General features: G+C 41.5%; 1 protein-coding gene and 1 non-coding gene across 4 annotated transcripts in view; both read right to left on the bottom strand.

Moving 5' to 3' along the window:
- The window catches only part of CCDC9 (coiled-coil domain containing 9), a 453,629-nt gene that overhangs the window by 340,586 nt on the left and 99,421 nt on the right, over nt 1-13,622 (bottom strand). The gene's annotated exons all lie outside the window — the stretch shown is intronic.
- Nucleotides 2,632-2,798, bottom strand: LOC128636799 (U1 spliceosomal RNA). The gene has a single exon (XR_008398732.1). It is a non-coding gene; the product is annotated as a U1 spliceosomal RNA (small nuclear RNA).

The raw sequence follows: 13,622 nt of genomic DNA, 5'->3' as shown, positions 1-13,622 counted from the left end.
ACAAGTAATGGATGATCCGTGGACTGGATACACCTTACAAGAGAAATAAATTTATCAGGTAAGCATAAATTTTGTTATCTTCCACCTATACCGAGACATTCAATACTGTAGTATTGGCTATAGAACAGCTATATCATCAAGAGAAAGTAGCAGAAGTCAACCTCCCAGTAAGGGTGGAAAAGAGCACAGGCCATTTGGAAGGCTGTTCTTGCAGCAAATTAAAATACAATTAACATTTATTTTGTCCCCTTTTTCTGTAATTCCATTCTTTAATTGTGAGCTTTTTAGTTCCTGATCGAAATGGATGTGCAGAACACTGTTATATTCCACACATCTATTGGTTGCACACTCTAGTGACCTATTTATAACTGTCTCTAATTGGCCACAGCAGAGAAGGTAACCTAAGTTACAACAGGGCAGCTCCCATTGTTTTATAGGCACTAAAACTTTACACTTATTTTGTCAATATTTAAACAACTAATGAAACTCTAAAAAATACATCTACTTGTTATTCTCAGACTAATTTTGCTTTAAATGCATCATTCTATATAGCATTTATTTAGTGTTTAATGTCCATTTAAAGACACACTAAAAAGAAATTTATGCTTACCTGATAAATGTGTTTCTTTCTTGACACGGTGTGTCCACCGAATCAGCAATTACTGTTGGGAATATCACTTCTGGCCAGCAGGAGGAGGCAAAGAGCACCACAGCAAAGCTGTTAAAGGGACACTGAACCCAAATTTTTTCTTTCGTGATTTAGATAGAGCATGAAATTTTAAGCAACTTTCTAATTTACTCCCATTATCAAATTTTCTTCATTCTCTTATTTGAAATGCAAGACTAAGTTTAGATGCAGGCCCATTTTTGGTGAACAACCTGGGTTGTCCTTGCTGATTGGTGGATAAATTCATCCACCAATAAAAAAGTGCTGTCCAGAGGTCTGAACCAAAAAAAGCTTAGATGCCTTCTTTTTCAAATAAAGATAGCAAGAGAACGAAGAAAAATTGATAACAGACGTAAATTGGAAAGTTCCTTAAAATTGCATGCTCTATCTGAATCACGAAAGAAAAAAATTGGGTTCAGTGTCCCTTTAAGTATTACTTTCCTTCCCACAACCCCCAGTCATTCGACCGAAGGAAAAGGAGAGAAAGGAAATAACACAAGAGGTGCCTGAGGTTTATACAAAAAGACTGTCTGAAAACAGGGAGGGCCCTGGACTCACGGTGTCAAGAAAGAAAGAAAGAAATGCATCAGGTAAGCATAAATTTAATTTTCTTTCTTAAGACACGGTGAGTCAACGGAATCTGCAATTGCTGTTGGGAATCAATACCCAAGCTAGAGGACACAGATGATTAGGGTGGGACAAGACAGGTAACCTAAACAGAAGGCACCACCGCTTGAAGAACCTTTCTCCCAAAAGAAGCCTCAGCGGAGGCAAAAGTATCAAATTTATAGAATTTAGAAAAAGTGTGCAAAGAAGACCAAGTCTCAGCTTTACAAATCTGTTCTACAGAGGCCTCATTTTTGAAGGCCCAAGAAGAAGAAACAGCCCTAGTGGAATGAGCTGTAATTCTCTCAGGAGGCTGCAATCCAGCAGTCTCATATGCCAAACGAATAATACTTCTCAACCAGAGAGAAAGAAGTGGCAGTAGCTTTCTGTCCTTTATGTTTCCCAGAAAAGCAAATAAACAATGCAGAAGACTGACGAAAATCCTTTGTAGCCTTCTTCTTATGAGAAGGATTAAAGGGCCATAATACCCAAATGTTTAAACACTTGAAAGTGATGCAGCATAGCTGTAAAAAGCTGACTAGAAAATATCTCCTGAGCATCTCTATGTAAAAAAGAAAGATTTTACCTCAAAAGTTCCTCAGTAGCCACCTCCCATTGTAAAGGATTTCTAAGCAGCATTTTAGTGTGTCTGTCCTGGGACAGCTGAAAGGATGAGCCTCGTGAACTCTCATATTATTTCACCAATCAGGTAAAGGAAGCTTACTATGAAATCTCATGAGAGTTAAGTCAAATCTCATGAGATCACAGTAAGAGTTCATGACCTCAGCACTGCTGATGCTGATTGGCTGCTGTTCATTTCTTCATTTATTTTTTTTATTTTTACCTGCAGCTGGGAGCAGGTGAAGTATAACTTTTTACACAGAACTTACTCTGCTGAGCTGAGGAGATTGTGAGGTAAAATATCTTCCTTTTTTACATAGAGGTGCTCAGGTGATATTTTCCTGTCAGCTTTTTACAGTTATACTGCATCAGTTTCAAGTGATTTAGCATATGAGTATTATGTCCCTTTAAGACAGAGAGAGGGAACAACAATTTCCTGATTAATATTTCTGACCGAAACAACCTAAGGAAGAAAACCTTAAATATGAGATTAGGAGAATCACACTGCAATGCTGAGAGTTCAGAAAACCTCAGAGCAGAAGAAATAGCAGTAAGAAACAAAACCTTCCAAGATAAAAACGTAATATCTATGGAATGCATAGCCTCAAAAGGAGCCTGTAGCAAAACTTTAATAACAAGGTTAAGACTCCAAGGTGGAACAGCCGATTTAAACAGGCCTGATTCTGTTCAGGGCCTGGCAAAAAGATTGCACATCCGCCAGACGCTTGTGTAGTTTTCAGGGGAAAGTGCACACGCAGTACCCCACTACCATAAATTGTGCAGTCGAGTTTCCTGCATGTGGGGAAATCACAGAGGTCAGCGGGCTCGGGGTGCAATGAACCAGCCTCACCCTGGGAGAGCCACCTTAGTGATCATGGCTAAGACCCCTCTGCCAGACAAACCCTTCTCCAGGCCGTCCTGGAAAAAGGCCAAACCCCCTAGGAATCCTGCCCCTACATCCAAGAGTAGTCCTGGGATTCACATCCATCAGGGAATTTACGCCATACCTTATGGGAAAAGACACCAGAAACAGGCTGCGAGCCTAAATCATGGTCACAAAGACCAATATAGAAAAACAATGCTCAGACAGAGCTAAGTATTCAATCTCCAAGCAGAAAGCTCCAGAGAAAAACAAAGGTTGGATGAAAGAATGGACCCTGAACTAGAAAAGTCCTTCCTCAGCAACAACCACCAAGGTGGAAGAATTATATTTCCGTTAGGTCTGAATACCAGATCCTGTAAAACTAAGTAGGAATATTCAAAATACCGATGCTCACTCCTATTTGATCCGAACAATGACTCGTGGAAGGAGAGCAAACTGAGGAACAGGGATCTCAGACTGACAACCCCAGTAACTGCCATGGTATTTAACAAAACAACCTGCTAATTTCCAGACCATTAACATAACTCGGAAGCTTGGCGTACTGCCATCTCTAACTCCAGCACCCCCCATTTGTGGGTTAGCCTGGAGAACACTTTCGGGAGCAGCGCCCACTCCCCGGGATGAAAAATCTGACTACTCAAAAAGTCTGCTCCCGGTATTCACTCCTGAAATGAAAATAGTGGATAAACAACTATGCCATTGTTCGTCCACCAAACAATCCACGCCAATAACGGCCAAGGAACTCAAGGTTCCTCCCAGGTGGTTAATGAAAACCACAGAAAAGAAAATGTTCCATTAGAATCTGGCAACTCGGAAATGACAACTGAGGCCAATCCATCAGAGCATTGAAAATCGCTCTCCACTCCAAGAAGGATACAGAGAGAGCAGACTCCTCACAAATCTCTAATCACCGGCCCAATAGGCTAGCGACCGGGTCACCATAACTCAGGAAGGTCTCCGAAAGCATGCGCCCAAGACAGATGCTCCTGAGAAACCTAAATATTTTGTAGAATGCGGGCAACGATACCACTAACTCTCGCAAGCTAAGCAAGCGCTCTTCCACTAATTCCACTTTTTGATCCATGGGGAAGAATCTTAAGTTACGTGAACAAATAGATACCTAAATCGCCAAAATGCTACCACACAAGCTCCTCCCAGAAGCAAGATCTCTCAACCAGATCTCAGAAGAGGGAACAAAAAGTTAGCAATAGAGGAGCACTAGTATTAACCCTGGAAGGGGGTAGTAAGCTGAAAAGGTGGGATCTATAGAGGTGTGACAGAATAGGAATAAAAGTAGTTTAATTTAAAATACAATAAAACACAAAGACCGATATAAACGGTGATCAAATACACATTAGGATACAATAATCGAACAATATCTATACAATAGAACAGAGTCAAGTCTCTGAGGTACCTATACAAAGTATTGCTTCAAATACCTGTATGATCCTAGAGGTGGATCAAATAGAATAAAATGTTATGATTAATATGTCCAAAAAAATATCCAAGAAAATGACACACATGTGAAAAAAGAAATGGTGATAAAACGATAATTTAATCAAATGTCCAAATGAAAAATACCAAGTGAAAGTCAAATATTGAATATCCGTGATAGAATAAAATTGGTGAGCAAATATATTTAGGTGTACACCTAAGTGGAGGTAGATAATGTTACTAAAAAATAATGTCACTAAAAAATAAGTGGTTAAGAAATGTTTTTTATATCCAATCGTTATTGGTGAAGAATAAAATAAATTCTTGCTTGTGTTGTGATCCTAAAATGGTTGGTATCCTGAATACGATTATCCTCAAAAAAAGTTATGAGTGTTGATCCTCAAAGGGGATAATGTATCAGTATTATGCTTACCTATATGGAATAAACCTGAGCCGTTATATCCTTGTCTACGCGTTTCGGTCCTGAACAGGACCTCTCTCGACTGATAACGGCTATGATTTAGATGTTACCTTAAATAGGGTCCTTAGGCCAATTATAAATAATGCAAAGCAACCAAAACCTCCTTAACCATACACGAAGGTGTACAAGTTTAAATCTGTAGGATACTACTTTAGCGTCAGATTTCACCCTCAGAGTCTACTGACGTATCCACCTCATAAGTCCTATGAGGGAGAGAAAACTGAGTAGCAGCAGGCGAAACAGAAACCTTTCTATCTGAATATCTAATCTTCCTCTTTCCATTCCTCTGAAAAGGAAAAAACAGATAAAGCTACAAATACCCCAGCGAGTATCTGACCTGTAAAATCTGCGGGCAAATACACTCCTCCAGGAGAGATTGAGAGGAACCGCAGGGCACTGTATGTGACGGCAGTAAAGCTTGGGACAAAAGAGAAGAAAGCTGTGGCATTGTCTAAACAGCTGGGAGACATCAGGCTCATAAGGCAAATTATTTATATACTCTAGCAATCTAGTTATACCAATTAAAACAAAATTGCATAGAGAACAATTTTCTTAGATTTTATCAGGAGAAACATCAGTTAAAAATTGATATACAGGAAAGTAGTCTTATAAATTTGAAACTTTACATACTGTAGATATAGCCACTATACCATGAAGTATTTCTTTCCCAAAGCATAATAAAATTTTATTCCCATCAAGAGTAGAAAATTAAACTACTGTCACTTTAAGAGTAGTCTTCGTGGTGTATGAGACTGAACATCTACAGACACCCAAGGATTTAATCCATGAGCAATTTCTGCCCACTCAGTACCTATATGCTAGCAAAAAAAATATGCTAGTAAAAAAACTGCGCCCCATTTGACAAAGGAAACAAAGGTGTTATATAGGTGATTAAATACTGCCTACATCAGGGGCTAAGAAATCTAATAAGTCTTCCTAGGTAAATGTGACTAAATTAGCAAGAAAATATAATTTATGCTTACCTGATAAATTCTTTTCTCTTGTAGTGTAGTCAGTCCACGGGTCATCCATTACTTATGGGATTATAACTCCTCCCTAACAGGAAGTGCAAGAGGATCACCCAAGCAGAGCTGCTATATAGCTCCTCCCCTCTACGTCATTCCCAGTCATTCGACCGAAACCAAACGAGAAAGGAGAAACTATAGGGTGCAGTGGTGACTGGAGTTTAATTAAAATTTAGACCTGCCGTAAAAACAGGGCGGGCCGTGGACTGACTACACGAGAAAAGAATTTATCAGGTAAGCATAAATTATATTTTCTCTTGTTAAGTGTAGTCAGTCCACGGGTCATCCATTACTTATGGGATACCAATACCAAAGCTAAAAGTACACGGATGACAGGAGGGACAAGGCAGGATCTTTACACGGAAGGAACCACTGCCTGTAAAACCTTTCTCCCAAAAACAGCCTCCGAAGAAGCAAAAGTGTCAAATTTGTAAAATTTTGAAAAAGTGTGAAGTGAAGACCAAGTTGCAGCCTTGCAAATCTGTTCAACAGAGGCCTCATTCTTAAAGGCCCAAGTGGAAGCCACAGCTCTAGTAGAATGAGCTGTAATCCTTTCAGGAGGCTGCTGTCCAGCAGTCTCATAAGCTAAACGTATTATGCTACGAAGCCAAAAAGAGAGAGGTAGCCGAAGCCTTTTGACCTCTCCTCTGTCCAGAATAAACGACAAACAGAGAAGAAGTTTGACGAAAATCTTTAGTTGCCTGCAAATAAAATTTCAGGGCACGGACGACGTCCAGATTGTGCAAAAGTCGTTCCTTCTTTGAAGAAGGGTTAGGACACAATGATGGAACAACAATCTCTTGATTGATATTCCTATTAGAAACCACCTTAGGTAAAAACCCAGGTTTGGTACGCAGAACTACCTTGTCTGAATGAAAAATCAGATAAGGAGAATCACAATGTAAGGCAGATAACTCAGAGACTCTTCGAGCCGAGGAAATAGCCATCAAAAACAGAACTTTCCAAGATAACAGCTTGACATCGATGGAATGAAGGGGTTCAAACGGAACACCTTGCAGAACGTTAAGAACTAAGTTTAAGCTCCACGGCGGAGCAACAGTCTTAAACACAGGCTTAATCCTAGCCAAAGCCTGACAAAAAGCTTGAACGTCTGGAACTTCTGCCAGACGTTTGTGTAGAAGGATAGACAGAGCTGAAATCTGCCCCTTTAACGAACTAGCAGATAAACCCTTTTCTAAACCTTCTTGTAGAAAAGACAATATCCTAGGAATCCTAACCTTACTCCATGAGTAACTCTTGGATTCGCACCAATATAAATATTTACGCCATATTTTATGGTAAATTTTCCTGGTAACAGGTTTCCTAGCCTGTATCAAGGTATCAATAACTGACTCCGAGAATCCACGCTTTGATAGAATCAAGCGTTCAATCTCCATGCAGTCAGTCTCAGAGAAATTAGATTTGGATGTTTGAAAGGACCCTGCATCAGAAGGTCCTGTCTCAGAGGCAGAGACCAAGGTGGACAAGACGACATGTCCACTAGATCTGCATACCAGGTCCTGCGTGGCCATGCAGGCGCTATCAAAATCACAGATGCTCTCTCCTGTTTGATTCTTGCAATCAATCGAGGAAGCATCGGGAATGGTGGAAACGCATAAACCATGTTGAAAACCCAAGGTGCTGTCAGAGCATCGATCAGCACCGCTCCCGGATCCCTGGACCTGGATCCGTAACAAGGAAGCTTGGCGTTCTGGCGAGACGCCATGAGATCCAGATCTGGTTTGCCCCAACGATGAATCAGTAGGGCAAAGACCTCCGGATGAAGTTCCCACTCCCCCGGATGAAAGGTCTGGCGACTTAGAAAATCCGCCTCCCAGTTCTCCACTCCTGGGATGTGGATCGCTGACAGGTGGCAAGAGTGAGACTCTGCCCAGCAAATTATCTTTGAGACTTCCAACATCGCTAGGGAACTCCTGGTTCCTCCTTGATGGTTGATGTAAGCCACAGTCGTGATGTTGTCCGACTGAAACTTGATGAACCTCAGAGTTGCTAACTGAGGCCAAGCCAGAAGAGCATTGAAAATTGCTCTTCATTCCAGAATGTTTATTGGAAGGAGACTCTCCTCCTGAGTCCATGATCCCTGAGCCTTCAGGGAATTCCAGACTGCGCCCCAACCTAGAAGGCTGGCGTCTGTTGTTACAATCGTCCAATTTGGCCTGCGGAAGGGCATCCCCTTGGACAGATGTGGCCGAGAAAGCCACCATAGAAGAGAATCTCTGGTCTCTTGATCCAGATTTAGCAGAGGGGACAAATCTGAGTAATCCCCATTCCACTGACTTAGCATGCACAATTGCAGCGGTCTGAGATGCAGGCGCGCAAATGGTACTATGTCCATTGCCGCTACCATTAAGCCAATTACCTCCATGCACTGAGCCACAGACGGGTGTTGAATGGAATGAAGGACACGGCAAGCATTTAGAAGTTTTGATAACCTGGCCTCCGTCAGGTAAATTTTCATTTCTACAGAATCTATAAGAGTCCCTAGAAAGGGAACTCTTGTGAGTGGTAATAGAGAACTCTTTTCTGCGTTCACCTTCCACCCATGCGACTTCAGAAATGCCAGAACTATCTCTGTATGAGACTTGGCAGTTTGGAAACTTGACGCTTGTATCAGAATGTTGTCTAGGTACGGAGCTACCGCTATGCCTCGCGGTCTTAGTACCGCCAGAAGAGAGCCCAGAACCTTTGTAAAGATTCTTGGAGCCATAGCTAACCCGAAGGGAAGAGCTACAAACTGGTAATGCCTGTCTAGGAAGGCAAATCTTAGATACCGGTAATGAAGCTTGTGAATCGGTATGTGAAGATAGGCATCCTTTAAATCCACTGTGGTCATGTACTGACCCTCTTGGATCATGGGTAGGATGGTTCGAATAGTTTCCATTTTGAACGATGGAACTCTTAGGAATTTGTTTAAGATCTTTAAGTCCAAGATTGGTCTGAAGGTTCCCTCTTTTTTGGGAACCACAAACAGATTTGAATAGAATCCTTGCCCTTGTTCCGACCGCGGAACTGGGTGGATCACCCCCATTAGCAAGAGGTCTTGTACACAGCGTAGGAACGCCTCTTTCTTTATTTGGTTTGCTGACAACCTTGAAAGATGAAATCTCCCTTGTGGAGGAGAAGCTTTGAAGTCCAGAAGATATCCCTGAGATATGATTTCCAACGCCCAGGGATCCTGGACATCTCTTGCCCAAGCCTGGGCAAAGAGAGAAAGTCTGCCCCCCACTAGATCCGTTTCCGGATAGGGGGCCCTCACTTCATGCTGTCTTAGGGGCAGCAGCAGGTTTTCTGGCCTGCTTGCCCTTGTTCCAGGACTGGTTAGCTTTCCAGCCCTGTCTGAAGCGAGCAACAGTTCCTTCCTGTCTTGGAGCCGAGGAAGTTGATGCTGCTCCTGCCTTGAAGTTACGAAAGGCACGAAAATTAGACTGTTTAGCCTTTGGTTTGGCCCTGTCTTGAGGCAGAGCATGGCCCTTACCTCCAGTAATATCAGCGATAATTTCTTTCAAGCCGGGCCCGAATAAGGTCTGCCCTTTGAAAGGAATATTAAGCAGTTTAGATTTAGAAGTCACATCAGCTGACCATGATTTAAGCCACAGCGCTCTGCGCGCTTGAATGGCGAATCCGGAGTTCTTAGCCGTAAGTTTGGTTAAGTGTACTACGGCATCAGAAATAAATGAATTAGCTAGCTTAAGGGCTTTAAGCTTGTTCATAATGTCATCCAATGGAGCCGTGCTAAGGGTCTCTTCCAGAGACTCAAACCAGAATGCCGCCGCAGCAGTGACAGGCGCGATGCATGCAAGGGGTTGCAATATAAAACCTTGTTGAACAAACATTTTCTTAAGGTAACCCTCTAACTTTTTATCCATTGGATCTGAAAAAGCACAGCTATCCTCTACCGGGATAGTGGTGCGCTTAGCCAGAGTAGAAACTGCTCCCTCCACCTTAGGGACCGTCTGCCGGCGTCTATTGGAAACATTTTTCTAAATACAGGAGGGGGTGAAAAGGGCACACCGGGTCTATCCCACTCCTTGTTAATAATTTCTGTAAGCCTTTTAGGTATAGGAAATACGTCAGTACACACCGGTACCGCAAAATATTTATCCAGCCTACATACTTTCTCTGGAATTGCAATCATGTTACAATCATTCAGAGCTGCCAATACCTCCCCTAGTAATACGCGGAGGTTCTCAAGCTTAAATTTAAAATTTGAAATATCTGAATCCAGTTTATTTGGATCAGACCCGTCACCCACAGAATGAAGCTCTCCGTCCTCATGTTCTGCAAATTGTGACGCAGTATCAGACATGGCTCTATTATTATCAGCGCGCTCTGTTCTTACCCCAGAGTAATCGCGTTTACCTCTTAATTCTGGTAATTTAGATAGTACTTCAGTCATAACATTAGCCATGTCTTGCAAAGTGATTTGTATGGGCCGCCCTGATGTACTTGGCGCCACAATATCACGCACCTCCTGAGCGGGAGGCGAAGGTACTGACACGTGAGGAGAGTTAGTCGGCATAACTTCCCCCTCGTTGTCTGGTGATATTTTCTTAACATATAAAGTTTGACTTTTATTCAAAGTGACATCTATACATTGCGTGCATAAATTTCTATTGGGCTCCACATTGGCCTTTAAACACAGTGAACAAAGAGATTCATCTGAGTCAGACATGTTTAAACAGACTAGCAATAACACTAGCAAGCTTGGAAAAAAACTTTTAAATAAATTTACAAGCTATATAAAAAACGCTACTGCGCCTTTAAGAAACATAAAAATGTGACACAGTTGAATTAACAATGAACCAAATTAGTTAAAGCAACCAAATTTTTACAGAAAATGTATAAAGTTAGCAGAGGATTGCACCCACCAGCAAAAGGATGATTAACCCCTTAATACCCAAAACGGTTAACAGTTGTAATAATAAACGTTTTTAACACAGTCAAACACACTGTCACAGGTCTGCTGTGACTGATTACCTCCCTCAAAACTAGTTTTGGAGACCCCTGGGCTCTGTAGAGACGTCCTGGATCATGGAGGAAGAAATAGGAAGACTGTGACTGAATTTTAACTGCGCAATAAAGCGCTAAAATAGGCCCCTCCCACTCATATTACAACAGTGGGGAAGCTCAGTAAACTGTTTTTATGCAGAAAAAACGACAGCCATGTGGTAAAAAATCATGCCCATAAAGTTTTATCACCAAGTACCTCAGGAAAAACGATTAACATGCCAGTAAACGTTTTATAATTGAAACTTATGAAGTGTTATTAATAAGCCTGCTGCCAGTCGTTTTCACTGTAGTGAAGGCTCAAATATTTTTACTTTAAAATTGACAGTTTTTTCTAAGTGAAATTCCATTCCCCAGAAAATACCTCAGAGTATGCATACATACTTATCAGCCTGATACCAGTCGCTACTACTGCATTTAAGGCTGCACTTACATTACATCGGTATTAGCAGTATTTTCTCAGTCAATTCCATTCCTTAGAAAATAATTTACTGCACATACCTCCTTGCAGGCGGGCCCTGCATGCTATCCCCTGTTCTGAAGTTACCTCACTCCTCAGAATGGCCGAGAACAGCAAGTGGATCTTAGTTACGACCGCTAAGATCATAGAAAACTCAGGCAGATTCTTCTTCTAATGCTGCCTGAGAACAAACAACACACTCCGGTGTCATTTAAAATAACAAACTTTTGATTGAAGAAATAAAAACTAAGTTTAAAACACCACAGTCCTCTCACACGTCCTATCTTTAGTTAGGTGCAAGAGAATGACTGGGAATGACGTAGAGGGGAGGAGCTATGTAGCAGCTCTGCTTGGGTGATCCTCTTGCACTTCCTGTTAGGGAGGAGTTATAATCCCATAAGTAATGGATGACCCGTGGACTGACTACACTTAACAAGAGAAACTGTGCACCCATTCTAGCAATACCCTTGCATCTAAAAATGAAGTGGATCACGCTCCTAACATGAGCGCTCAACCAGCTAAAGATGGTGCCGCTGCACTACTCTGAAAAGAAGGAGGCGGGACCATCAAAACAAGCCAATCATTTTTGTACTCCGCTTTCTAAAATCAACAGCATACCCAAAGAGACACAGAGGTCTCTGTCAGAGCAGGGCACAAGAAAATTAACGGAACCTTCGAAATTTTAGAAAGGAACAGAAGCTTTTAAAATGATTTAACAAAGAGCGGTATAGCTCTTTAGACAGTTATAGGAATGGCGCCCTCATTCAAACTCGCGCTCTCCTAATAGACACACAGCAGGACCTGAAACTGAATCAAAAACATTAAAAGGTCTAACCGCTATCTGTAACACAGAGTCTCTGTTATTTAATGTGCACCCAAAATAAAGTACACTTAAGACGAGTAATCTGAGCCACAAATGAGGATTAACTCCTTCCTCTCCATAGTCATACATTTCAGTGCCTGCCCCTGCCAGAAAAAACCTTCTTTATGAAGGAATTTATGTCCCACATTAAGTGCAGCATCAGCCTAGAGTCCTTAACCTCTGCAGTACCAGACTCCTAGCCCCAGAAGACAAAAAGGCACTTACCTGCAAATCCAGCTGTCCGGCAGGAGGACAGTTCACCCGGTATGAGAGGATGCCGCTCCTCACAGAGACCTGTGGAAAACAGAAAGATCAGAGTAAACCTACTCAGGCTTTCTATATCAGGGCAGCAATAATGTTAGGAAAACGCAGCAAGGCCCACCTCACAAGTTCCTAACTGCTTTAAAGCCACCACTGCCCTGCTGAAGAGACTAACATGGAGTACGGCCAGACCCAGATTGTGATGGAAGATCAGAGCAAGCCTATCCTGGCTTCAAAACAAAAAAAATATTGATAGAAGAATCTTTATCAGACACCTAATTACTTCACCTCCTCCTTGCACAAGAGGCAAAGAGAATGACTGGGGGTTGTGGGAAGGGAAGTGATACTTAACCACTTTTCTGTGGGGCTCTTTGCCTCCTCCTGCTGGCCAGAAGTGATATTCCAACAGTAACTGATGATTCCGTGGACTCACCGTGTCTTAAAGAAATAAAGCAAAAGCTGCCTCCCTGACCTGGTAGATGTGCTCTGTAGTCGATTACAATTCCTGCACAGCCTGGGTTACCATGGCAACAAACTAGTCCCTGCAGTGAGGGCAGCTGAAATATACTTTACTTACACTGCTCCCTGACAAGTTGTTTTAGCTGCCTAAACTAACTTTACTTAAAAGGGACAGTCTACTTGATTAAAAAAAAAATAAAAAAAAATAGATAACGCCTTTACTACCAATTTTTCAGCTTTGCACAAATAACACTGTAATATTGATATACTTTATAACCTTTAAGTATGCCCGTTTCTAAGCACCAGTATGCCACCCCTTAACTCAGTGCTTGTTAAAACTTGCACAGCACCTAGACAATGCTAGTTCATGTGTGCCATATAGACAACATTGTGCTCACTATGAGTAAATGTATAAGTGTGGAAAAGGGGCGCTAAGAGCTAAGGATAAATGATATCTGAGGACAATCTGTAAATTTTATGCAAAACAGATCTATCAAGTAAATATTTCAAATAAATTCTATTGAGCAAGTGTTACAAATGAATAATATCTCTTATTTAATAAAAATGTGAATAAAAATCAGTATATAAACATGCATAATATTATATGGTAAGCGCAAAATAGCAAATAAACAAGTTGTGGCCACAACGATATAAAAACAATGGAAAATATTAATAAAATGCTAGCAGTAAGAGTGTAGTAAAAAGACTTGATTTAGGCGTCTAATTATGTGCACGAAGTTCATGTTATGAAGTCTCTTTGGACGGGATAGTCTCTTTGGACGTAATAGTAACAGTTCTAAGGTCACAATTGTGCAATTTTAGCGCTAAAAGTATC

Source organism: Bombina bombina, chromosome 7, assembly GCF_027579735.1.
Source record: "Bombina bombina isolate aBomBom1 chromosome 7, aBomBom1.pri, whole genome shotgun sequence".
NCBI lineage: Eukaryota > Metazoa > Chordata > Amphibia > Anura > Bombinatoridae > Bombina > Bombina bombina.
The sequence above is the reverse complement of the archived record's forward strand: the minus strand, read 5'-3'. Positions and strand labels throughout refer to the sequence as shown.